This window comes from Nymphalis io, chromosome 13 (genome assembly GCF_905147045.1).
Source record: "Nymphalis io chromosome 13, ilAglIoxx1.1, whole genome shotgun sequence".
In the NCBI taxonomy this organism is placed as follows: Eukaryota; Metazoa; Arthropoda; class Insecta; order Lepidoptera; family Nymphalidae; genus Nymphalis; species Nymphalis io.
The window spans coordinates 1,943,279-1,969,555 of NC_065900.1; the positions used below are offsets into that span (position 1 = coordinate 1,943,279).

The window sequence follows — 26,277 nt, forward strand, 5'->3', positions numbered from 1 at the left end:
GATAAATTTAATGACAAATTTAATCTTGTAAAGTTACGATTCGAAAGCCTTCTTGAATAAAGTTTATTTTAATTTGATTGGATTTCGATCCTTTGAAGCGGCTTTCAATACTCATGTAATATAAAATCGTTTCTTTCAATAGTAATTCTTTCATGACTTCCTTATACAGTTTGAAATTGAATCAGTTTAACAGAAATGATAGGTTCATTGTCGAATGAATACAAGTCGATATGAGTTGACTTTGTTCAAGTTATTTTTTAAGGTTTTGTATTATTTTAATACTTTTATAAATCGATCGAAAATCGAAATATATTCTAGACAAACATATGTTCTCCTGGTACCAAATAGCGTTATCTCTTATATAAAAACAGGTTTAATTTGTTCGTGCCTATTTACTTTCGAGGATATGATTTAAAAAACATATAAATGAACGTTTCAAAAGTACTTGTAAGGTACTTGAATAAAGACTATTTGACTTTAAAGTTACTTCAGATTAAATCATAATAAAAACTTGTATTCGTTTGTCATTTTCAACATTAAAATAAAATATGCTGTACTGTTTTATCTACCTATAAAAAGCTATGTATATTTACTTCAAAAAGTTATTTTGAAATCACCAACACCATTTTTATTTATTAATATAGATTATTTATGGAGAAGTGTAAATATTTGAAGAACATGTTATTTTTTGAGGCGTAGGCGTACTATGTACGTAAAGTTTTTTTATGAACTAGCGATTTGCTTTAACTTTACATACATTTAATTTTTTTAAAGATTTTAATAAATAAATATATAGTAATACATGAAATTTTGCAGGACGTGTATTACAATGCATTTTTTTTGCTTAGAATATTCTGATACGACTCGCACGGCACGTAATCATTGATGTTACCACCAAGAATTTCGATAGAAGCCGATATAAGAAGTATTAATAAAATTGGTGTGTGTAAATAACAAATCTTACATTGACGTCATCTGACGCTCGAAGTCTCAGTTAGTCCCTATTATGTACCGAATGCTTAGCTGTTTATATATCAACAAGAACTTTATACATCTATATTACTCTGACATAATACAAACCGAAGTTATAATCGTTACCTATTTTCTAGATTTTCTAAATTTCTAGTATCAAAAACTTCGTACATAAATGTTTATCCACGAGAAAGAAGAGAAGAGCGGCGAGCGCCTTCAACTTTACTATTTTCAGCATTGATTTTATTGTCAAAGTTATATTACACTATTATTAATTTATTAGTTTGACTGCCTCGTTGGTCTCGTGGTTCATATCCTGAGTACAGACCAATTAAAAGTTATCGGGTTTTTTGTCAGGAATTCGCATACATAACTCGCTCACTTCAAACTAAAACAGCAAAATAAAGTATTGATATTGGGCAGTAGGATAACGGATGTTGGTGGTACCAAGTCAGATGGGATTTGTGCAATGCTTTTTTTTTAAATTGAACACTTCTTTAGGCATGTTGCGCTGGTTTATCTAAGAATATAGACTCATAGCTTCGCGTCACCGACATGCTAATGTTAATAATTTAAGTATTTGAACTTTATGTAAATACTACCAGTACATACAAATAATATAAGTGTATTTTAAATATTAATTATTTAAATTAAGCTGTATTAATATTTTGATGAATAATAAAATATATACAATTAAAAGGTATAGAATTATTACTTAGTGCCAATATACGTGGAAATTGGACAAATGTATTTAAGTCTCAAGTTTACACTTCTATCGGCAGTCCCTATGAAAACCTCTTTTATTTATTATAGGAACGCCCTTCGTCGATCGACACTGGCGCTGCATGAAATGCAAATTTGATATACTTGTGTCTATAATTAATGTGGCTCACTTACCATTCCACACTATTTATCCGTAAAAAAACTAATGAGCTATTCGCCCTCCGAGAACTGCCCCCACAAAGCGCTAAATTGGTTTTGACAGTACTGAAAAAATTGTTATTGTTCAAAGTAATTGTAAACGTATTAGTAATGTCAACTGTCAAATGTCAAAAGCTGTCAAGTGTCAATTTAGACGTAACTGATGCACGATCTCCCGCCATGACGATGCGTGTGTATCGCATTATTCTGCATCCCGAAATAATTATATTCAATAATCCGATATTATCTTGCTGAAATTTATCAATTATAATGTTTAGATATATTATATTTTTACATGATTATTATTTCTTTATTTATTTGGATATCCTACAGTTGTATATAACATACATCCAAAGCATGCTTTACATTTAATTAAAACTGATTATGTACAATCAATTATATGAGAACATACCATTCCCAACCACAACTATGAAAATAGGTTTCAAATTTATATACAAATTAAAATAAAAAACAGAAATAAAAATATTTCAATAAAAATAAAGAAACAAAAAGTTGTCACTAATTAAGTTTTAAAACGAATTAACTTTTTAAGCCAAAAGTCATTTTACATCACACTTTTTGATTAACGATGAGAGCCCGTCGCAACCTGTGTCCACTGTTACTGAGTTTTTTACACGGTTTTTATATACTCGCGATATTCGCGATATTAAAGAATTCTGTCCAAGTTTTGTTCCAGTGCGGTCAATCTTAAAGAACGGACATAGGTTACAAGGAGGTCTTCTAGGAACGTTAATATTAAAATTATAATACTTATATTAATATTATAATACCAACTTATAAACAAACAAAATTCTAATCATGGTTGCTAACAGACTAGACTGTATATTTATAAAACGCTGTTGTAAAGTTTCAGCTGGACCAGTAAATTGTATAAGTAGTAGATAGTAGTGTTTATTTTTTTTTGTAATTTTGTGTATGAGTGTTGTTATTTGAATAAATAAATTATTATTATAAGCTTATATAGATATTGCATAACTGGTGGTAGGGCTTTGTGCAAGCTCGTCTGGGTAGGTACCACCCACTCATCAGATATTCTACCGCAAAACAGCAATACTTGATATTGTCGTGTTCTTCAAAATCTTAGTTCCCAAGGTTGGTGGCGCATTGGCTATAAGCGATGGTTGACATTTCTTACAATGCCAATGTCTAAGGGCGGTTGGTGACCACTTACCATCAGGTGGCCCATATGCTCGTCCACCTTCCTATTCTATAAAAATAAAATAAAAAAATAAGTGCTTAATTTGTATTTATGTAATCACTTGCGCGGCGGTGAAGGAAAAAATTCGTGAGGAAATCTACATGTGTTCTGAGGAGCAGCGTGGAATAAGCTTAAACCTTCTCCTCAATAAAGAGAAGGGGCCTTAGCCCAGCATTGGGACATTTACAGGCTGTTTACTTACTTATATAAAACAATATATTTATGCAAAAACCTTCTGCAATTAACAATAGAAACCACTAACTAATGCAAATACGGTTTCTAGCCATCTAGTAATGTAATTTTAGGGTTACAAACATTTCGCGTTCGTTGGTATCTTAGGTATTATAATATTCACTATACTTGCTTGCTGTGGAAGGCCAAAGAGTCCCAAAAATTTTGCAACTAGAATTCACAGCCCATATATGCCCTGGGATTCATAGCCACATATTGCCTTTGAACAGTTGTTGAATATAAATAACCCACTTCTATCGGGTGATCCATTGAATTTGAATGCCTTATATTATGATACACGGAACAGAAGATGACTTTAAAAATGACATTATATATGGAGTCACAATTTTCATTATATTATTTAACTACTATATATATATATGTTTATGGATTGTTAATTGAAACAAAAATAAATTAATCTATAGTACAAGATTTAAATTTCGTTGATATTATCTAAAATTTCTGCTCTTGCACGCTTCGTAAGTTTTTTTTTTTTTTTATAGAATAGGAAGGCGGACGAGCATATGGGCCACCTGATGGTAAGTGGTCACCAACGCTCTTAGACATTGGCATTGTAAGAAATGTCAACCATCGCTTACATATCCAATGCGCCACCAACCTTGGGAACTAAGATTTTATGTCCCTTGTGCCTGTAATTACACTGGCTCACTCACCCTTCAAACCGGAACACAACAATATCAAGTATTGCTGTTTTGCGGTAGAATATCTGATGAGTGGGTGGTACCTACCCAGACGAGCTTGCACAAAGCCCTACCACCAGTTGTAAGTAGTGGATGGGAGTTTTGAGACACTAAGTGGAGCCTTATGTCGTATTACAAGAGCGTTAATTATATATATGTATTAAACAAATATATATCATAATTTAGAAAAAACTTACGTCTAATTTTGTTTTTTTTTTTCTGTAAATGTCCCATTGCTTGGCTAAGGACTCCTTTTGGAGGAGAAGGCTTGCCACGCCTTTTGCATGCGGATTCATGGATGTGGCACATTGAGGTGAAGCCTCAAAAGACAGTTTTCTTCACAATTGTATCCTTCACCGAATATTAATAAATTATAAACACAGATCGAGCACATTACCATTTCTGGTGGTAGGACTTTGCAAGCTCGTCAAGGTAGGTACCACCCACTCATCAGATATTCTACCGCAAAACAGCAATACTTGATATTGTTGTATTCCGATTTGAAGGGTGAGTGAGACAGTGTAATTACTGGCACAAGTGACATAAAATCTTAGTTCCCAAGGTTGGTGGCACATTGGCTATGTAAGCGATGGTTGACATTTTTTACAATGCCAATGTCAAAGGGCGTTTGGTGACCACTTACCATCATGTGGCCCATATGCTCGTCCGCCTTCCTATTCTATAAAAAAAAAACAATCTTCGGTTTTGATTCAAATATCCCAATTAAGAGGCCATCTCGTTTAGGTTGCTACAAACTCAATAATATTCTGATTAAAAATATTGTACACAAAATAAAAATTGTAATCACACAAAAAAGGTTTCATTGTCATTCTGATATGACTTACTATTCATTGAGCGCATGGCAATATTTTCTGGATAACAACCGTGTCCCAAAGGTACAAACCTCGTTATAGATAACTTTGTGCCTAGAGATCGAGTTTCAACCCTGTCCCATGAATTTAATCTTAATTTATGAGTACAATTGACCTTATATCTTGTAGATGAATCTGAATATTTATGAGACATAAAGTTAACCCATGTATATAAAATAAACTTGCATAGATGTATTTAAAATTCTCTGTATTGGTGCGTATGTCAAATTATAAAATTACATTGCGTCCATTTTGGTGATATTTGAATAGTGACCAAACTTTAACCCTTCAAAGTTTTTATATGTTTTGAAGGACTATGGGTGTTTACACAAAAAAATATTTCCATATCATCGTTTAAACGAAACTGTTAAATACTGATAATAATTAGAATATTTTTTAAAAATCGAAGAGTTCGTTCTTCGATTTTTAAAAAATATTCTAATTATTATATTATATTCCTTACTTATTCTACTTAAGCATAACGAATTCAATCATGATTGCGGTAAAAATAAACTTATTCAAAGAGAACAGCTCTATAGCTTTACATACTCTCAAGTTTAATTGATTTCTCATACTTTTAATATTTAATTTAACTATATTTACTGCGTCAATTTTCCAAGATATTGTAAGGAGGTTATTAAGAAATGAGTGAAAGAGACGGAATAATAGATACAAGAGTCAAATTGTTTTAAGTCCTATTATTGAAATGGACACTGTAATAGACGATAGCCATTCCAATAATCTTTTTCTATCTAAAAGTTATAAAAAAAAGTATTTATTTCACTTTGAGACCGTGAAGAAAATTTTTCTTTCACATCCATTATTGTAATAATTTCTTAGATTGAAACAAATATGGACTTATTTATAAACCTTGCATTGTGGATGTTTTGTCAAGCGTGCATTTATCTTTTACTGTCATCATTAATTTGACATTCGAAAGAAGAAAACACAGAATTGCTTCAATCACCACCTAAAAACGTAGGTAAAGCCGTCGTTTTATTTAATACCATAGATGTCAAATTGATTTAATTAATAAGTGGCTACGTCAGTATCGTTCCACTGTAATATTTCCTTAGTAGAAATCATTAAGGCGAATAACCACCAATTTGTCATTAATTGTTGTCATCAAATATAATAGGCAAACTTTGATTTTGGGGTCGTGGTTAATGTGCCCAACCTAACTGGTTTTATGCAACTAACAATATAAACTCGTAAACATATAATAATAATAATACTTTATTGTTATCCAATACATACATATTATAAAAACTAGCCCTGACTGCTGAACTGGTGTTACCCGTGAAGTCAGTTCCTTCCCATTCAATTATTTAAAAGTATTACAAAGGGTCTTATTACTAATTATTTTAAGTTAATCCAAACAGTGTGTGCGTGAGTGTGTAAATGTGTGTGTGTTTGCTATAATCGAGCGTGTGATGTGAATGTTCATTTATAAGGTAGTCAATAGTTTTTCAACGTCTTCATAATTAAATTGTTTTAGCCATGTTTTAATTTATTGTGCCTTTTAATTGGTAGTTATTAATGTCCTTCATTCTTGAAAATTGATTTAATTTTTTTTAAATCTAGGTGCGAGACTGTTATATTATTGATGTGCATATTTATAACATATGTGTAGATATCATTGTGCTAAAAAATTTAATATTGGTAGGAAAGGCAAAATAAAATCTAGTACATTAATCATGTCAAGAGATGGCGCTGTAAATAACAATGATAAAGATTGGCTGGGATTTTGAGTAGCTTTTATTTTTAATATTTGTTGTTCTATAACTTCGCTCAACACTGCTTTTAGAATAGTATACATTATAAGGATTAAGGTTATGTATGTTTTGATTTATTTATTGTATATAATGCTAGAATATTCCAGAGGCTTCTGTAATTGCCTATATTCAAATTTATTCTTGTTTTGTTTTTATTTAGCTGAACTAGCATGAAACTCAGTACTTAGTCTACGCCAATTAAAGAAGTATTAAATGTATATATCCTGACTGATAATAATCAACAAATACTAACTCCAAGCTTTTTAATAAAATTTCAAATTATTAAAATTAATGGTGTCCCAGCACCCTGGTACCAAGATTTCTATGGATTTCATGACGACGCGACTTTTTAATGCGTTACGGTGTCTATCGAGTTGTTTTTATATTGTAGCTCCAAAGATTTTCACGTAATATTAAAAAAAAACATATGAAATTCTGTTCAAAGCTAAAAACAATAGCTGATATATTACATGATATGTATTTTTCACATGATTGGTTTTCAAATAACCAAAACTTGAAACTAATATTTGCCTTAAACGAAATCTCATACCGTACTAACGTTACCACTAAATACACGCGTTATTGAATCCCACAGAGCCGGCAATTTGGATAATACTCTATATTACCGTGAACACGCGAAGAAAATTCTATTTTCTGGTACATTAAACGGGACTTTGGCCTTCGTTCCACTTTGTAAGGGCTTTCTTATAAGTGTCGATATAAACTAAATGAACAATTCCAAATTTTAAGGGGATTAGAGTGATCTCGAGTTTAGTAGTTTTTAATTAAAAATTCTATTAAAATTTTCAACTACTTCGTTGGAGAGAGGCTTAAACTACTTATTAGTTTTATAGATTAATTGTGGTAAAGACGTTATCTAAAGGCAAATCCAATATTTGTTTTGTATAATTTTAAAATTAAAACTCTAAAATGTCATCATATGTTTACAAAAGCAAACAGTTTATTATAATATTTTTGAATAATTCGAATAATGATTTTTGAAGTCAGATAATTAAGAACACTATAAAAAACTATGTCGTAGGACCGATGGCCGTTGGAGCAGACGAGTCCTAGAGTGGAGACCGCGAATCGGCAAGCGCAGCGTAGGGCGCCCTCCAGCCAGGTGGACCGACGACCTTAAGAAGGTTGCGGGCACCAACTGGATGCGGAAGGCGGAGGACAGGGAGCTTTGGCGCACCTTGGAAGAGGCCTATGTTCAGCAGTGGACAACGATTGGCTGTTAATTGATTGATAAAAAACTATAGTATATAATAAAAATACAATTGTATGCTATGCCTCAAACCAATTAATGTTCTGTTAAATTTTAACGACGCCGATATATTTCAAACGAGATATTATATTATTCAAGTTAGCGCGCAAGCACAGGTGTCATGTTTATTCATTTTCTTTTATAGTCCGATCGGACGGTAATCTGACACGATCTAAACGAGATCAGGTGCAGGGCCAACAACTTAACATACTTTCCATGGCACTGGAGCGTAAAAATACCAATATTGTATATCAAAATTGTTACTTAGTATTTTTAAATACTGAGAATCGTTTCGCTATAAAAAATTACTAAAAAAACGAATGAAGACATGTCTAAGGTGTTATGAAAAAGAAGATGATTTTTGTAAGTAATATCGAAGTAGTTTGCAGTTTTATATTTTTTGTGTTGATTATTCGTGTAAATAGGTCATTAATCAGCTGAAGGCATCACGATGTATATAGTGACTTAAAATTTTCACATATAACAACTTCACCCTTATTTTTTCAAATTTATATACATTTTATAGTTACCCGTAATTATTTTATACGTTAATTCATATAAAGTTACTACTCTCATTTCCCCTTAAAGTTGAAATTTCCAAAAATCTTTTCCTAATTGATACTTTCGGTTTAAAATAAACCTATGTCCAAATTTTTCTACTTAGCAGTATTGGCTGTGCCTTACATGACTGACTATTTATCAATACTTATAAAACGGTTTGGGTTTATAAGTTTTGATAAATAGATTCTCGAAATATGAATCACAGTAAAACACATATTCAAATAACAATACCGGGCGGGCCGGTTGGCGTGGTTGGTAGATACTTGCCTTTCACGCCGAAGGTTGTGGGTTCGATTGCCACCCAGGACAGACATTTGTGTGCATGATCATGTCTGTTTCTCTTGAGTCTGGGTGTAATTACCTATATAAGTATGTATTTACAAAATAAATGTAGTATATCAGTTGTCTGGTTTCCATAGTACGAGCTCTGCTTAGCTTGGGATCAGATGGCCGTGTGTGAATAATATCCCATGATATTATTATTATTTGTACATCACGTTTGTACTTTCTCGACTTTTATTATTATTATTATTATATGTGATTCTACCAAAGATTCAAATTTCGAAACTAATTTCCAGACGATATCATAACAAATTCAAATTCAAAGCATACTTCATTCGAATAGGCAATTTCACAAGCACTTTAAAATAATTACACAAGTCGATCGCAAGACATTGAATCTACACTGGTTAGATATTGATTAGCCGCATTGCTTTCTAGATCAGGTTTATCAGGGAAAGAAAATGTGGCAAGCACTAAAAGTATTTTTGTAATGATAAAAATTATTCTTATAAAAATAAAATGAAAGCGTTTACAAAAAACATCCCTAATGACAGCCCTATATTATTTGTAAATATATTTAATAATCCAGTTTTTGTCTTAATAATCTGCATGGTAGATATACAGTAACAGTAACAGCCTGTTAATGTCCCACTGCTGGGCTAAGGCCTCCTCTCCCTTTTGAGGAGAAGGTTTGGAGCTTATTCCACCACGCTGCTCCAATGCGGGTTGGTAGAATACATATGTGGCAGAATTTCAATGAAATTAGACACATGCAGGTTTCCTCACGATGTTTTCCTTCACCGTCAAGCATGAGATGAATTATAAACACAAATTAAGCACATGAAAATTCAGTGGTGCTTGCCCGGGTTTGAACCCAATCATCATCATTGATCATCGGCTAAGATTCACGCGTTCTTACCACTAGGCCATCTCGGCTTCGCATGGTAGATATACGAGTGTACATAATTTTTTTTAAAGATTAGACGCAATTTCGTTTTTTTTTTCCTGTTGAGAAAATTAAATTCTCTTATACTTTTGATTAAACAAAACAATTGGAAATATAATGTGAATGTACATGCAGTGTTTTATTTTTATTGTTGAACTGAATTTACCCAAGCAATCAAGTAAAAGATTAGAAATATTGCTTTATACCAAATCACAAGTTCGCAGAATTCACAATGCACGACCAACTTTGGGTAATAAGTTATGTCGTCCGTTTACATTGTCGCGTTGCATTTAAACATATAGTGATTTGGTAATAAAAATCACTCGAATAGAAGTTAAACTAGATTTCCTAATTGTTAACAAAATATATGCACTGTTTCAACTATTATAAACTAGAACATAACGAATTGTATTTGAACAACCCTATACGCTGAAAACAATTCCAATTTGAAGGCTCTTGGAAAATCAAAGCGTTATTGTTGAACGTCAACAATTTAGCAAGCTGTAGTTAATGTTGGCTATGAAGAGCTAAGTTCTTATAACAGTTCACCGATGCATATAAATTGGACGAGTTAAGCTCACTACGACTGAGTAATCGATTTCCCAATGAACATTATACGGAAATGTCAAATTTCTTAATAGGAATAATTAATCGTTTTAAATGACGAGAATAGTAGTATTGGAAAACGGAGTATAAGACAACGGAGTATTGGAGAGTGTCACAAATATTGATGATCAACTTTTGCGTCAACATGATATTCTATTATATTTGACTATTCTATTTTTGATATTATTATGGTATAAATAATTGGATCATTAATCTAAATTAATTTATTTTAGCCACTTGATGTTAAGTGGTCAACGCCGACCCTAAGACATAGGCACTGTAAGAAATATTATCCATCCATTGGGTAGGTACCACCCGTACCTACCAAAATAAACTTGCATAAAGCCCCGAGTAATGTGTGTTCACTACAATTACAATTTCCAAAATAATAATTAACACAACCCTCGCAATGACTCTTGTAAAAATCGAGATTGAATAAAATGATTATTATTTATATGTAAGAGACAACTGTCTACTAAACAATCTTTGTAATTTAAGAATATAAGCCTCAGGATAGGCTGAACAGAGAAAGAAAAGCGCTCGGCTAATTTTTTTTCATTTCCATTTACGTTGACATTACTTTTCTTACACAGTCTAAGAAATTTTTGCAATTCAGAAAACATGACTTATCGTAAGATTGGAATGGCGCACATGGTGAAAATGGGATAATATTTTCTTAGTGTTTCATTCATTGTTCAGTTTAATTACCTTAAGCTATGTGAACTCAGATTTCTGTTGGATTTACCCCCATATCACTGATCACTGATCAAAGTAATATTAACTCATTTGACCGAAAACGGAACACTCATTGGGCGCTTATTGCGTCATCGGTGGCTATCGACCAATTAAAATTCAGGTTAAAATAAAGTAAGCAGCCAGTAAAGATTCACTGGGGTAAGGCTTCCGTTACAATAAGAAAAAGATATGAAACTTCTTCCACCACGCTGCTGCAATGGGAGTTGGATACAAATATGACATAATTTCATCCGACTCATACTGGTTTCAGAAATTCATGCACAAATTAAGGACATGAAAATTCTGTAGAGTAAGTATTCTTAGCTTTAAATTCTGAAGTTCTGTTCAGACGTTTGAAGATCGTCAGCTCATTTCCTACTTGACTAAAGGATCGTAGTAACTTTCAAGTTTGATTGATTTGAAATTGCGGTCCCCCGACGCGACGTTTTTTGAATAAACATATTAGTACCTAGCACTTATAATGAAGACCAACAAACACATTTGATTTTTTTCTTTATAGAGGTTTTATATTGTGGGGAGGTTATTTAAATTTTATAATTCAATTTTAGGTATTTTATTTCTTAAATACTTTTCCTTGATTCATTTTTGTTATAACCCATCATGATAGGTAACACCCACTCATAAGGTATTTATACTACCCAACAGCAATACTCACTGTTTTAGTGTTCCGATTGAAGAGTGCGTAAGCCAGTATAATACAGGGAAATAACATCGTAGTTCCCAAGCATACTGGCGGATATTGCGATGTAAGGAATGGTTAATATTTCTTACATCGCAATATCATCATCATCATTTCTCAAATACTTATGAAGTTTAACTTTTCCTATTAATAAATTAAAAACTTATGTTAAAAAATATAATATATTAAATCTTATTGATTATAAAATGGCGTGGGTCGTGATTGTTATTTAACATACTGGACATATATATATATATATATATATATATATATACGTACAATCATTTATTAAGTTCAGCGAGTGACTGTTGTCTTGCATATGTGTTCGTGTTGGTTGAACATGTGTTTGTCGTAAATGAAGTTATATATTATTCGTTGTAAATGAAGGGTTGATGTGGAAACGTTTTATTTTATCTACTGATTTAATGTTTTTTTTTTATAGATCAGGCTGGTGGACGAGCAAATGGGCCACCTGATGTTAAGTGGTCACCAACGCCCATATGAATTGGCATTGTAAGAGATGTTAACCATCGCTTAAATCGCAAATGCGCCACCAACCTTGGGACCTAAGATGTTATGTCCCTCGTGCCTGTAATTACACTGGCTCACTCACCATTCAAACCAGATCACAGCAATACCAAGTACTCCTGTTTTGCAGTAGAATATCTGATGAGTGAGTGGTACCTACCCAGACGAGCTTGCACAAACCCCTATCAATTGTATATATAATTGATCATATATTTAATTTAAGATAAACTATATACTTTATTATTGTTTTATATTCCAAACCATCGGTAGCTTTATCTTTAATTTAATCATGTAGCACGAAGATTCAAAGATTTTAATTTTGTTTTTAATTTAATTTCTTCAAGAAATTTCCTTGAATTTGTGTTAGAATGAAAATTTAAAGAAAAATAAGAATGTTTTATTAGCTTTTAATAAAAGTCATAATTAAAAAAGAATATGAATTTTCATCGTGTTTAAGAATGTAAAAACATCTTAGTATTATACAATTTTGATAATTACCTTAGCAATAACATTTTTCGACTAAATTGATTTAAGCTAAGGTCATTTAAGGATATAGTGCACAAGTGTGTGCGCACAGAACACAAATGCTCACACAGAGGTAAGGGAATTTCCGTTAAGAGTTCGTCCGGGCTGTTACTGATAATATCTCGACGGCTAAACCCAATAACTTATTGCTTGCATGAGCAAGATTCAAACCTGGGGGTGATCCCAGGTTTGAACCCTGGACTTCGAGATATTCAGTTTTATATACCAACTACTAGACCAACGAGGATGGATGAATTCATTTAATACTTCTCAAATCTATGATTTAATCTAAAACCTGAAGCATATTTCACATTAGCGTACTTTTTTTTTCTATTTAAATTATTTATATGAGTCGTTTAAATATTTTATTTTATTGAAATAAGATTAGAGGAAGGCTTACTCTTCGGTTATTGACATGAAATTGGAATTTATTTTGCCTTAGTGCCGTTGATTTGAAGTGCTTAAGTTTCTCGAAAAGCCTTGAGTTTTTATTTTTATTTATTTTAGTTAAACTCCAACCGCAATCTCGTTTATCACCAGTCCTAGTTAAATGAGCCCAATAGATCCTTAAGCATGTAAAAACAACATAGATTTTTTAAATTAAGCTAATATATTTATTAAGGCAAACTTATTAGTTCCAACTTTACAAATTCAGTGGTTTAATTTATTTTTAAAATTCGAACGATTTTTAATAAATAAAAATATTATATTTTTAATAAATGTGTGCATACTTTCATGTCATTTGATATTCAAAATCAAATATTAGTGCGTATCACACACTGGCTATTTATGCAAGATTTTCACAGGTGCCCTTTTCGAAACTGTATTTTTCTTAAATTTAAATAATATCCTTTATAAATGTTACTTTCCTACGCCGCAAGGCAATTATTGTAAGTATCTTATGTTCTCATGTCAGTGAATTTGATTCTTAAAGAGAAAAAAAAAATCTTTAACCCGAAAATAAGATAAAGATTCATATATTTGACATATATCTGTTTTTTTAAATATTCTATCGCTAAACAGCAATACTTAATATTGTTGCGTTCCGAGATGAAGGTCAGTTAGTCAGTGTTACTACAGGCACAAGGGACATAACATCTTCGTTCCAAAGGTTGGTGGCGCATTCTTTATGTAAAAATAGTTAATATTTCTTGCTTCGCTAATGTCTATGGGCAGTGATAAAGTTACCATCAGATGGACACATGCTAGGCCGCCAACCTTTTTTATATAAAAAAATAGACAGTATAGTTAATTTATGTCGTCATTTAGGTAATCCAAATTAATATAATCGTTCTATAAGTAAGACCTTAAAGGCACTGTTGAGTTACCATCTTAGTGGATTAAATTAAATGTAAAATTCAACCGGTTCAGAATATAGATTCTACCGAAAAAAAAATATAAGAAATGTATTAGTTACTTATTTTCTCAAATTAAATACGTATACAAACAATAAGTACTAATGTAGTTATTGCTCACAATAGTTCATCGATTGCTCTGTAAATACCCACCAAAATTAAAAAGTTAATTATGAACATCACAAAACATAATGGATGCGCAATTTCCATAGACCGCCATCAATAAACTGCCAGGTATCAAGAAGACTAAAAATACTTCCTTTGCAACGTAACTTGGCAATTTAAGTTTTGAAAACTAGCCTGGAGTTGGCGTTCGCTAAAGGCTGGTTAAACTGCTAGCGCACACCAAGAGGTTTCCTATTTGGTTATGGTACAAGTTTAAAGAGAAGGGCAAAAGATTTGAGTCGATACAATAGACATTTACAAAATGGAATTTATGTAAGGGTTTGTGTTTTATTGTATATTAAATGTGTTATGTGAAATAAATAGCTAATCACAAGATCTTTCATTGTACTAAGCGATAAAAAACTAAGGAGTTTTTTTAAACATAACGTTATTATAAGGCTTTTAGAAAATTATTGTATTGTAATATCGTGTCTACTATTATATACAATACATACGTACTGGTAGGTAGGGCTTTGTGCAAGCTCGTCTGGGTACGTACCACCCACTCATCAAATATTCTACAGCAAAACAGCAGTACTTGGTATGGTTGTATTCCGGTTTGAAGGGTGAGTGAGCCAATGTAATTACAGGCACAAGGGACATAACATTTTAGTTCCCAAGGTTGGCAGCGCATTGGCGATGTAAGCGATGTTTAACATTTCTTAGAATGCCAATAGCTATGGGTGTTGATGACCACTTACCATCAGGTGGCCTATATACTCGTCCGCCAACCTATACTATAAAAAAAACATTAAATCAGTTGATGACAACTGATCCTTCTAAGTTCCTATTTCTGTCTTAGATGTTACGACAAACACACGTTCGACCAACACAAACACATATGCAAGGCAACAGTCACCCGCTGAACTTAAAAAATGATTCTTATTAAATATTTTGTCTTAATAATCACTTTGGACGCATGACTTAAGTGCCTGAAGAATTAAAATAATTAAAGCGTCATATAATCATATTTATTTAAAAATTATATAAAAATCGTATCAATAACAACCGCCGAACTTATAACTTGAACTAATACATTAGGCAACTCACGAACGCTTTTAGCTCTAATTTTAGTAATTTCAGTCGGTTCGACTCGATTCCGCGATGCGTGCCCTACTCGTGGTAGCTATCTTAAGTTCATTAATGCTAATTTGCCAACGTTAGTTACATGAATTTAGTTTAAATTGCATCTGCATTTTGAATCATACCTATGATTTAGTTTTATGAATAAATAAGTAATAATTTTTAATTATACCTTTTAGTTAATATATCTCACTTTTTGTTATACATTCATTTAATTTATGTATTATATCGGTTATTACAGTCTATATAAATTGACTCTGTAACAAATATTAACCATCTCTGACATCGCCAATACGCCACCAATCTTGGGAACTAAGATATTAAGTCCCTTGTGGCTGTAGTTTCTTGGAGTAGTTTGTGGTTCATTTATCCTTCAAACCGGAATACAACAATACGAAGTATTGCGGTTAAAGCATTTTGTATATGTTGATAAATATTGTCTTCACTTAAATAAAATTATGTTATAAAAATAATTCTGATGCATGAAGTTAAATTTTCTGAAAATTCTTTTCAGACGCTGGACACATTAACTGAAATAGTCACAATTAAAACTAGTTAAAATTATTACAAATAAATTTGTATATAATGAACACGATAACCTTTATTTATTTTTATTTTTAATATATACAATATAAATTCATATGAAAAACAGATCACGGCGTTTATCGCAAAAAGTCGTATGTAAAAAATAAACCGAAATATAAAACAAAACGTCGTAACTTACTGTTATTTTGCATAAAAATAATGCTTTATAAGAAACAGCATAAGTTTGAGATAATAATAATAAAATATTAGACAATATTAAGTTCATAATTTGCTTATTTTTAATATAAACATTTAAAGTATACGTTCATTATAATTATTGTACGTCGCGGTATTAGTCAATGCTAATATTATTATGAAAATTTACGGTTTAAAACATAACGTTTTTACGGTACATCTTGTGAACTAAATGACATTTTTCTGGTCATTATATAGCTAAATGAAAATAGTTAAACTAGTTGCTTTCATAAAATATATAAAAAGTGAAGTTGCGACGTTATCCAGAGTGGTGCTTGTGATTTTTAATTAATATTTACTGAAGTTGATGTCATAATGAAATGAATGATTTACTATTTTTTTTTATTATTAATAAGCTTAAATTTCAAATATTTTTATCTTAGAGGATTTTTTTTCGTTTTATTATCAGTGTGTGTGTATGTATGTTTTATTGTATGTATAATTGTAGCAAAAATATTTATGTGATCGAAGAACTAAGTAAGGGATACCGTAAATATTTAGAAATATATGTTATTTATTTTTATATTAGAAATGGTAAAAATATATGAAGAAAACGCTAATAAACAAGATTAATCTCATTTATGACTCAAATATCTAATAAACGAAGTTTGCTCCGAGTATTTTACGCAAAAATTATGAAAAAACTCGCTTAGTTGGCGAATGTCTCTGGAATTTTAATGTTAAATGGAATACCTTGCCCGTGTTAAAAGTGCTATAAATTTATTTATTATATCTCATGTATAACAAAAATCAGTATGTATCTATATATTGACAAAAAAATGTTACGGCCTCGTTACCGATTACAAATATGGCGGCCAAACAAGGGACTTCATCCAGCGCGGGACATATAATATTATGGTGCACAAGTATGTACACAAAAACAAGTGTACTCACTATCCTCTAATTACCATAAGATGGGATGGGGAATTCCACTCAGATAACGTTAGGTAATGTTCCAACGGCTTTAACTGTTTTCCGAGGTACTGTCTGTAATGCCAACATCCAGTTTCCAACATTGCTTCTGAGAATTTTATTGGTCCGACCTGAGGTTTGCACCCAGGGTCCTTAAAGACCTTAAAGACTGTGTGCTTTATTAGCTTGCCACAAGACTTATCTGGTAGTTGAAAGATAATTTAATATAATCATGATTCATTAGTTATTTATACATAAAAGAATATTTAAATACCTAAAATAACACCCTGCAGGACGCCTAGCTACAAATCCAAAAGATTTTGTGCTATTAATTTTTTTTTTTTAAATCAATATAACAATAACGAATTTAGATCAAGAGCTACACTGAAATAGCATAAAAGTAGTTCAGTTTTAAGTAATAGTTTTAAATTCAAAAGCTTTGTAAAAAATTACACGTTAAACTATAACTATTTTATATTGCTCGAAATTCAAAAATAAAAATTAATAAACTTCTGGTTCGCAGAATGTAATATATATTATGAAAACCTAAAACATTTTAGCTTTTATGTTATGTTACAAATTGTGCAAGTGGGGCGTTTTGTACAAATGTGGACGTCATGTGGTAATAAATTGTTGTCGGACCCATACGACTTAAATTTTGTTGCTTGTTTGGGCACATGAAAAATTCACAGGGAAACCAATTTGTATTACATTTGAGACAAAGAAATATGTATTCACAATAAGCAGTTCTGACAAATTCGTATAATCGGATCTTTTGTCTATCTTAATAGAATTCGTTTCGGTAAGTTCGAGTCAGAACCTCGAAGGTCCGTTGGGAAAATTACATAAAGCAGTTCTTTCTTTTGCAATTTTGGTGTTTTTCATTCTCACAACTGGTATATAATAAAAGCGGTACCTGGTAACTGGTGAGAATTTATTATTTCAGTTAAAAAAAGGTAAAGTAAAGAGGACCTCTTATTATCTTAAGGATAATGCTTGGAGACTGTATCACCATATTGCTGTTGTACGGATGGTGTATCAAACACATCTGGTAGAATTCCAACCGATACAGTTTTGCAACGCGATGTTTTCCTTCGCTGCTGGGCTCAACATAAATTATAAGCACATTAAAACTCAATTGTGCTGATTCAGATTTGAACTCGCAATCTACGTTTAAGATCTACGTGTTCTGTCATCATCTCAGCATGTGAGGTCTGTCTGAGTCAAAATACGCAACACGCAATAATTATGCGGTTGTAGTCACATATTCACGTGCAAGATTCTCAAGATTCTAGAATTACTTGGTATAGAATTTTTTTAAGCTTTTGTCTCATTGTTATTGCTTTATTTTCTCCAATATGTAAATTTATTGTTTAGTTAGTAATTGATATCTGCAATATCTGTTTTATTCTATTTTTTTTCTTTTACTTAATGCTGTTCTTACTAAAATATTTATTAAAAGAATCTATTATACATTTATTTATATCACCAACTCACGCAACCACAGATCATTGGAACAGCTTGATAGAATAAGCTCCTATCTTCTCCTCAAAAGGGGGAAAAGCCTTTGCTAGCAATGGGATCTTACAAAATGTTATTGTTTTTTATGAATTATTATTTATGGTAAAAGTTAAAATAAATAGCGTCATTTAATTTTGCAAATAAGGAAACTTCATTTGCCATTTTTTATACTCAAATAATTTGAATTTTTTCTCTCGACCTTTCTTGAAGTATGATTTATTACTTGATATAAACCCAGCGACTAAATTTAATTAAATTTCTTTACTTATTACTTTTTATTTTAGGTAATTGTAATCAGACTTTTAAATATGATAAAGTTATTTTTTATAAAATAGGTTAATGGGCAAATGGGCTTCCTGGTGGTAAGTGGCTACCATTGCCTATTTGGCTTCGGACACACTAAGAACTATTAACAATTCCTTACATCACCAATGCGACACTAATCTTGGGATCTAAGGTGTTATTTTCCCTGTGCCTGTAGTTACACTGACTCACTAACCTTCCAATCCGGAACATAACAATACTAAGTATTGATATTTAGAGGTAGAATCATATCGGTGGTACCTACCCAGACGGGCTTGCTCAACCTACCACCAAGTATATTCTTTTGATAAATATTCATGACGTGCAATATATACTTGTAAACCGACCAAACTTTGTCTCTGTCAAAAATATTAAAAAAAAAACTATAACCATAATAAAGATTATATTGATGATAAAAAGTGTAGATTTGCTATTCGTTGATTTAGATATTCGTTTGTTTCAGTGTTACCTGTGTCAATGAATTGACAGAATAGAGTAGTAAATTTCTTGACGGTTCTTACTTAATCTCATAAATGGCTCAAACATATTATATAGAAAATAAAACAATTAAAAACATACTATAAAGGCAAGTGTTTTTAAAAGTATATAAGTGCTCACCTAATATTATTAATGTAGTAACTCTTTACGGCTAACAACGGAACTGATTGTAATGAAATTTGTTATGGAGCTAGCTTGAAGCCCAAGGCAATACTTTTTTTATATCTAACCCCCTCCCCATAGCCGTAGGCGACAGCTAATTAGCCTTTTTAAACATTGTTTAGATATAGAAAAATCTAATTTAAATTAATATAATAACCATTAATAACAGAGCAGAGCAGAACAGATAATTAATAGTTTTATAAACATTAAAATAATATGTATTCATGATTTATATACATTATACTTATGTCACAGACTTAGTGAAATTGTATGAAATATTTAATGTAGCGCACTGCAGTGTTGCGGTGGATACAAAATACCTACGTGTATGTGATTTATTTCCGACTCTAAGCCATTTTATATTAGCCATAACTATAATTCATATGCCTTCAAACAGTTTCACGTTTAGCATTCAGAGGGGATGTAGGCAAAACTGATCTTTTACTTGATTTTGCTTTATAAATCCAGCTGAAAACAAAATATTGTACGTATAACTATTTCATATAATATTATATTTTCTAGGGTTGTCTCAGATCAGAAACAAGAATGAATAAAACTTTATCGATAGAAAAAATCATCTCAAAATAGCCTGTATAATTTAAAGTAAATGTTGTTGCCATTAGATTCTGATAATTAATTTCCAATCATTATTTTGCAGGATTATGTTAACTGTAAGCTACCACCGGTTTGGAACATAAATTCTACTTAGAAGAAACTGCAAAAAACTCGGTAGTCGTTTCCACCAATTAAATTACATAATTCTTCGGGCCGACTACCTCGTTGGTCTAGTCGCAAGATATAAAGCTGCAGTTCCCGAGGTCTTGAGCCAAGCCCCAGGTCAGGCCGACAAAAAGTTATTTTGTTTTTTCTGTAAACAAATACTCACTATACAGCAGCCCGGAGTCTGGAAGTTGGAAGTGTGTACACTCCCGTGCCTCAGAAAGCACATAAAGACGTTGGTCCTGCGCCTGAACTCTTTCCTGTCGTGTTGGATTTGTCGTCCCATCAAATTATGAGAGTGGAGTAGAGAGTTCACCTGTATTTGCACTCACACTTGTGAGCGCAAATAGCACCATAACATGTCCTGCGCAGCTGTTAGTCTCCCTTGATATTGACCGCCGTGGCAGAAATCAGTCAGTAGGAAATTTGACATTTAACTAATTACTAAACAAAATAAATCTTTTTTATTACATCGTTCTATCATTATTCTACAATTTTCGACTGAAATTATATGATCGCGAAGCCTGTATTCTTTCGTAAAATACAACGATAATTTGCTTCACACGCGAAAATGTAATTTGTTTGATATATTTTATTATAATATGTTATATGTAACTTCTGTAAACAACCTGATATAATTCCCGCATTAAATGCACTCTTGTAATAAAATTTAATGAAATTCCTTGAAAAAAACTTTTGGTTTCAATTTAGATTTTCATACATCCAATGAAAAAACAAAACTTGTACGATGAATCTGCTGTCTGTCCGTTTGTCAGTCTGTTTTTCCGAATCGTCTGAACAAAAATAAATTAATGAAATTTGGTAGTTGATAGTATAGTTTGAAATAATCTAATCTGATTTTTGATTGGGGGGCAAAAAGAAAATTCGTCTTTTTAATTTGACGGCAAGCAAAATGACTTGACTTTTTAGACATTTGTATAGCGCGTACACTATATAATTCGTTCCTTTATATATTAATAAGTGAAGAGAAAACTTTGTATCCCTTATTGAGCACATTAACGTTTAAGTTTATATCGAAAACAAGTGCAAAAAGCTAAAATGTATGTTTATTTGTATTATTAATACATTTTATATAAAATGAAATAATACTTTAATGGTTTACGTTCATACTTGTCATATATAGCCAAACAAGTTTATAAGTTCGCAATCAAACTTTTTTTTTAATTTTATTCGGTATACTTTTTTTCATTGCTAAACCGACTAGGTTTCTCCAACTATAATTAAAAAAAAATATGTAAAGAAGAGAACTTAAATAATATAAATTGAATGTTAAATCCCATTTTTATTAGCAACGAATTACGATTACTCGAGAAGCTCTAGTTATTATAAGAAAATTTTATTTATTTTATTATTATACCAAGTTTTTTTATTCAATATTTATTTATTTGCTAAATGTATATTTTTTATGTGAGGTATTGGAAAACTTAAAAATAGATGTCGAAGCGTGTTATCATTATACTTCTACAGTACAGTACAGTAACAGCCTGTTAATGTCCCACTGCTGGGCTAAGGCCTCCTCTCCCTTTTGAGGAGAAGGTTTGGAGCTTATTCCACCACGCTGCTCCAATGCGGGTTGGTAGAATACACGTGTGGCATTATTTCAATGAAATTAGACATGCATGTGTCACCTCACCTCATGGTTTCCTCACGATGTTTTCCTTCACCGTCAAGCACGAGATGAATTATTATCACAAATTTAGCACAAAAAATTCAGTGGTGCTTGCCCGGGCTTGAACCCACGATCGTCGGTTAAGTTTCACGCGTTGTAACCACTAGGCCATCTCGGCTTTTACAAAGTACTATATCAGCTATAATTGTAATCTTATCAATACAGGACAAAAAAACCATTAAAGTCATTATACAGCAACGGCACAGATTTTTATCTAGGTTATCCATTGAGCGAAAAAGCGCCTATTTAACACGAGACACAATTAAACAGTATCTATACGTATAAAATGTTGGCGGATTTGAGAATGAAAAGTAGTCGTAACTATAAAGAGATTCTTTATTATATTTCATACTATTATAGATTAATGGTGTCTTGATAATATTAATAAACATGTTAAACGGTAAGTTTTTATATATTTTGTCATATTATACGTATGTTCCATTGCCAAAAAACGTTTTCTATTCCGTATGTAAGTGGAAAACAGGGCTTACAAGTTTTTTTTTTTTCTATTATTATTAGTATGTGTATTTATGAAGTAGCCGTTAATACTTATATATACTTACTGGCACAAAAGAAATTATAACTAAATACATTCCGTAACAGCCTGTGAATGTCCCACTGCTGGGCTAAAGGCCTCCTCTCCTCTTTTTGAGGAGAAGGTTTAAAGCTTATTCCACCACGCTGCTCCAATGCGGGTTGGTGGAATACACATGTGGCAGAATTTCAGTGAAATTAGACACATGCAGGTTTCCTCACGATGTTTTCCTTCACCGTAAAGCACGAGATGAATTATAATCGCAAATTAAGCACATGAAAATTCAGTGGTGCTTGCCCGGGTTTGAACCCACGATCATCGGTTAGGATTCCCGCGTTCTTACAACTGGGCCATCTCGGCTAAATACATAAAAAAAAAAATTAAACCAATACAGTTTGACTACCAAAACTGTAAGAATACAAATTGCATATTGATATTGGAATAGATTTTATTTGATAATATTGATAGCAATTAATTAAAAACTTATAACATAAGCAAACAAAAGCAAATGAAATAAAAAAGATTAACGGAATAAAATATATAGGTCACTAAATTAAAAAATAAAAATGGCCTTTGCTTCAAATTTTTCATGTAATGATGTACTAGAGCTTTTTTTTTAATATATAAGCTAGCGTTTGACTGTTAAAACTTTTTTTTGAGGTATCTTCTGTAGAACAAATATAATTTAAATGTCTGCGGCATTATAAAAACATTCATTTGACATAAGACTCAATGCTATGGTATACATTAGACTTCGATTGCTCAATCTTCAACACTCACAACGTAAACAACATCAGTGTAAGTGTGTGTAACAACGTTACGTGAAGACTCACATTAGTAACGTAACATATTAACAAACATAGAACAAACATATCTTAATACACACAAGTATAAAAACACACACGCATAGAATAGTCACATTTGACATCACATGTAAAGAACCTCACACATACATCGTCATTAAATATTAAAATAATCAAACAGTAAGTGCTTTTTAACGCACACGTGTACATATCATAACGTTTTCAAAACATAACACATCCTCAACAATGAGGATAAGCACGCAAAAAAATTCAATTCGTAAAGGCCGAAGCACGACTCATCTGCGGTTCTTAATTAAAACTCCGGTGAACAATAGGGTAGCGGAGTAAAATATAAGGGTTTGTGCATTAACATTCATTGCTGTTGGATGTAAAAGAAGGTTTTTTTTTACATATATATTCCGAAGCTAATTAATGTCGTAGAACTTTGAAATCCTTTCACGCCATTTCAAATGATGTTCGAATTTTAAAAATGCTTTTTTTACGCATTTCTCCTCTTTGTTACTTTTCGAATGTTGGATGAATCCTTGTTTTTAAAATATGCTCGTTTTTAAATGTGGAATTCTGAGCTATTCTGTTGCATACGAATTATGAAAAACGACATTGTTATCACATGTCTGTTAGATTCTGTTGTAAAAGAAAATATCACTAAAAATTATATGAAGCATGTCTACCATTATACAGCCCGCTCTTGTATTTAAAATATTTAATTAACTCATTTCAGCCACGTCAGCCTTTAATCCATCATTTCATTTATATAATAATAACAAAAGCTTAATACTTTTAATAAGTTCATTAAATATTTTATATTATAAACAATTTATTAAGAGTAAAATTGCAAAGTTAATTACTACTGAAATGAAGTCCTTCTAGGCAAAGTTACAATCTTAAGAACCACTTAAATACACAAAAGAAAATATCGTAGACAATCGTGTGAGCAAGCACAGAAAGCATGCTCATTTCTTTTATTGACGACAATCCAAGACTAATTTGAGAAAAAATACAAAACTACTAATCTCTTTACGTTCTTTCAGAAGCAGGATGTGTAACTTTGATAACTATCTAACGTAACCTGAAAATACTTTGAATTTCATGAAAGATAAGCTCGAAAATTGGTACCTGTTGACACACACACTGGCGATGTAAGAAATATTAACCATTACATACATCGCCAATGCGCCTTATGTTCCTTGTGCGGAACGCAACAGTACTAAGTATTGTTATTTAGCAGTAGTATATCTGATGAGTGGATGATACCTACCCAGGCGGGCTTGCGCAAAACCCTACCGTCTAGTAAATTGTAAAGTCGAGTGAAATATTATAAAACAAACATTCCCTTCTTTAAGGCGTATGAATTTCACGCGAAATTAATTTGTTAATTAGAGATCTTAATATTCAATTAGTGACAAGCTTGTCAATAAATAATGTGACATTTTGTTTTTGATCACAAAAACTTAATTAAAATAAATATATATATTTTCCTACGTCACTTTCAGGTGACTTCACATCAAACAACGTTTTTTTTTCATCTCATTATCTTAATTAAGTTAATTAGCTTCTTGTTTGGATTTAATTTAAAGTCTCTTTGAATCTTTCGGACTCCCAATGTTTTCAAGTTTACAAGTTTCATTTAAAGCAGCAATTTGTATTTTAACATAGGTTAGGCCGAGATGGTCCAACTCGATTGATGGATCTAAATCGAAGTATGCAAGTTCAAACCAGGGCAAGCATCATTGAATTTTCATGTGCTTCATTTAAAAAACAACAACCTGATCAAAAATTATTATTTAATTTTCATATTTTTTAATATTCATCTTAAGAGGAAGAGATCAATCACAGTATTAATGATTTTATCTTAACTACTGCAACTGTATCTTAATTCGGGAGAAATAAATTGCATCATTAAGTTATTTCTTTGCATTTTAAATAAACATATACGTATATATTTTCATCAAAATAGTACAAATTGGTCCCCATTTACCGTGTAATTATGTCCAATTTCTCTGACTATTATATTATTTTTATTCAGAAGTGAATTTTTCCAATTTATTTCGAAAATAGTTTGCGTGAAGACGATATCGTTATTTATTTTTAAAAATATGCAAAATGAAATAACCAATTAAAATCAAATAGGAAAACATACGACGTATTATGTATATATGTGTAACATTGCAACTCCTAATAAATACCGTTCTGTTAATGTTTCGCGCGACTGAGATAACGCTCTACGAAGCCGAACTTAGTCGATTGTCCCTTTTCAAAGGTCGATGTGCAATATTTTTTGACGGGCCAGTTGGCGTGGTTAGTAGATACTTGCTTTTCACGCCGAAGGTTGTGGGTTCGATTCCCACCCAGGACAGATATTTGTGTTTGAACTTGTCTGTTTGTCCTGAGTATGGGTGTAATTATCTATATATAAGTATGTATTTACAAAAGAAAAGTATTATAAGTAGTATATCAATTGTCTGGTTTCCATAGTAAAAGCTCTGCTTAGTTTGGGATCAGCCGTGTGTGAATAATGTCCCAGGATATTATTATATATTATTAAATTTATGTGTGTGTCACACAGAGTTTCTAAAACCAGCTTCTTCTAGTGCAATTTCACAGTTATATAATATCGATACATATAATTTCGATAAATATATGTACAAATAATTAGCTACTGTGTTCCGATCAAATGAATAATTTATTCCATAAGGCTTTTACAAGCACTTTTCAATTGAAAAATATTACATTAAATATCAGGCGACCACCAGTTCGAAATATAGATTTTTTAACGAGGGACCGTCCAAATCCCATTATTAGCTCATCCTTTTCCATAAAATTTACTAAATTGAATAAATACTAACCTTAAGACTTTTTATAATTTATATAATATGGTGTTAAAT

General features: G+C 31.6%; 2 protein-coding genes across 2 annotated transcripts in view; one reads left to right on the forward strand and one right to left on the reverse strand.

The window, feature by feature from the left end:
* Positions 1 to 26,277, forward strand: part of LOC126773077 (putative cysteine proteinase CG12163) — a 328,371-nt gene that overhangs the window by 138,640 nt on the left and 163,454 nt on the right. The gene's annotated exons all lie outside the window — the stretch shown is intronic.
* Positions 1 to 26,277, reverse strand: part of LOC126773068 (uncharacterized) — a 113,174-nt gene that overhangs the window by 20,551 nt on the left and 66,346 nt on the right. The window lies entirely within an intron of this gene.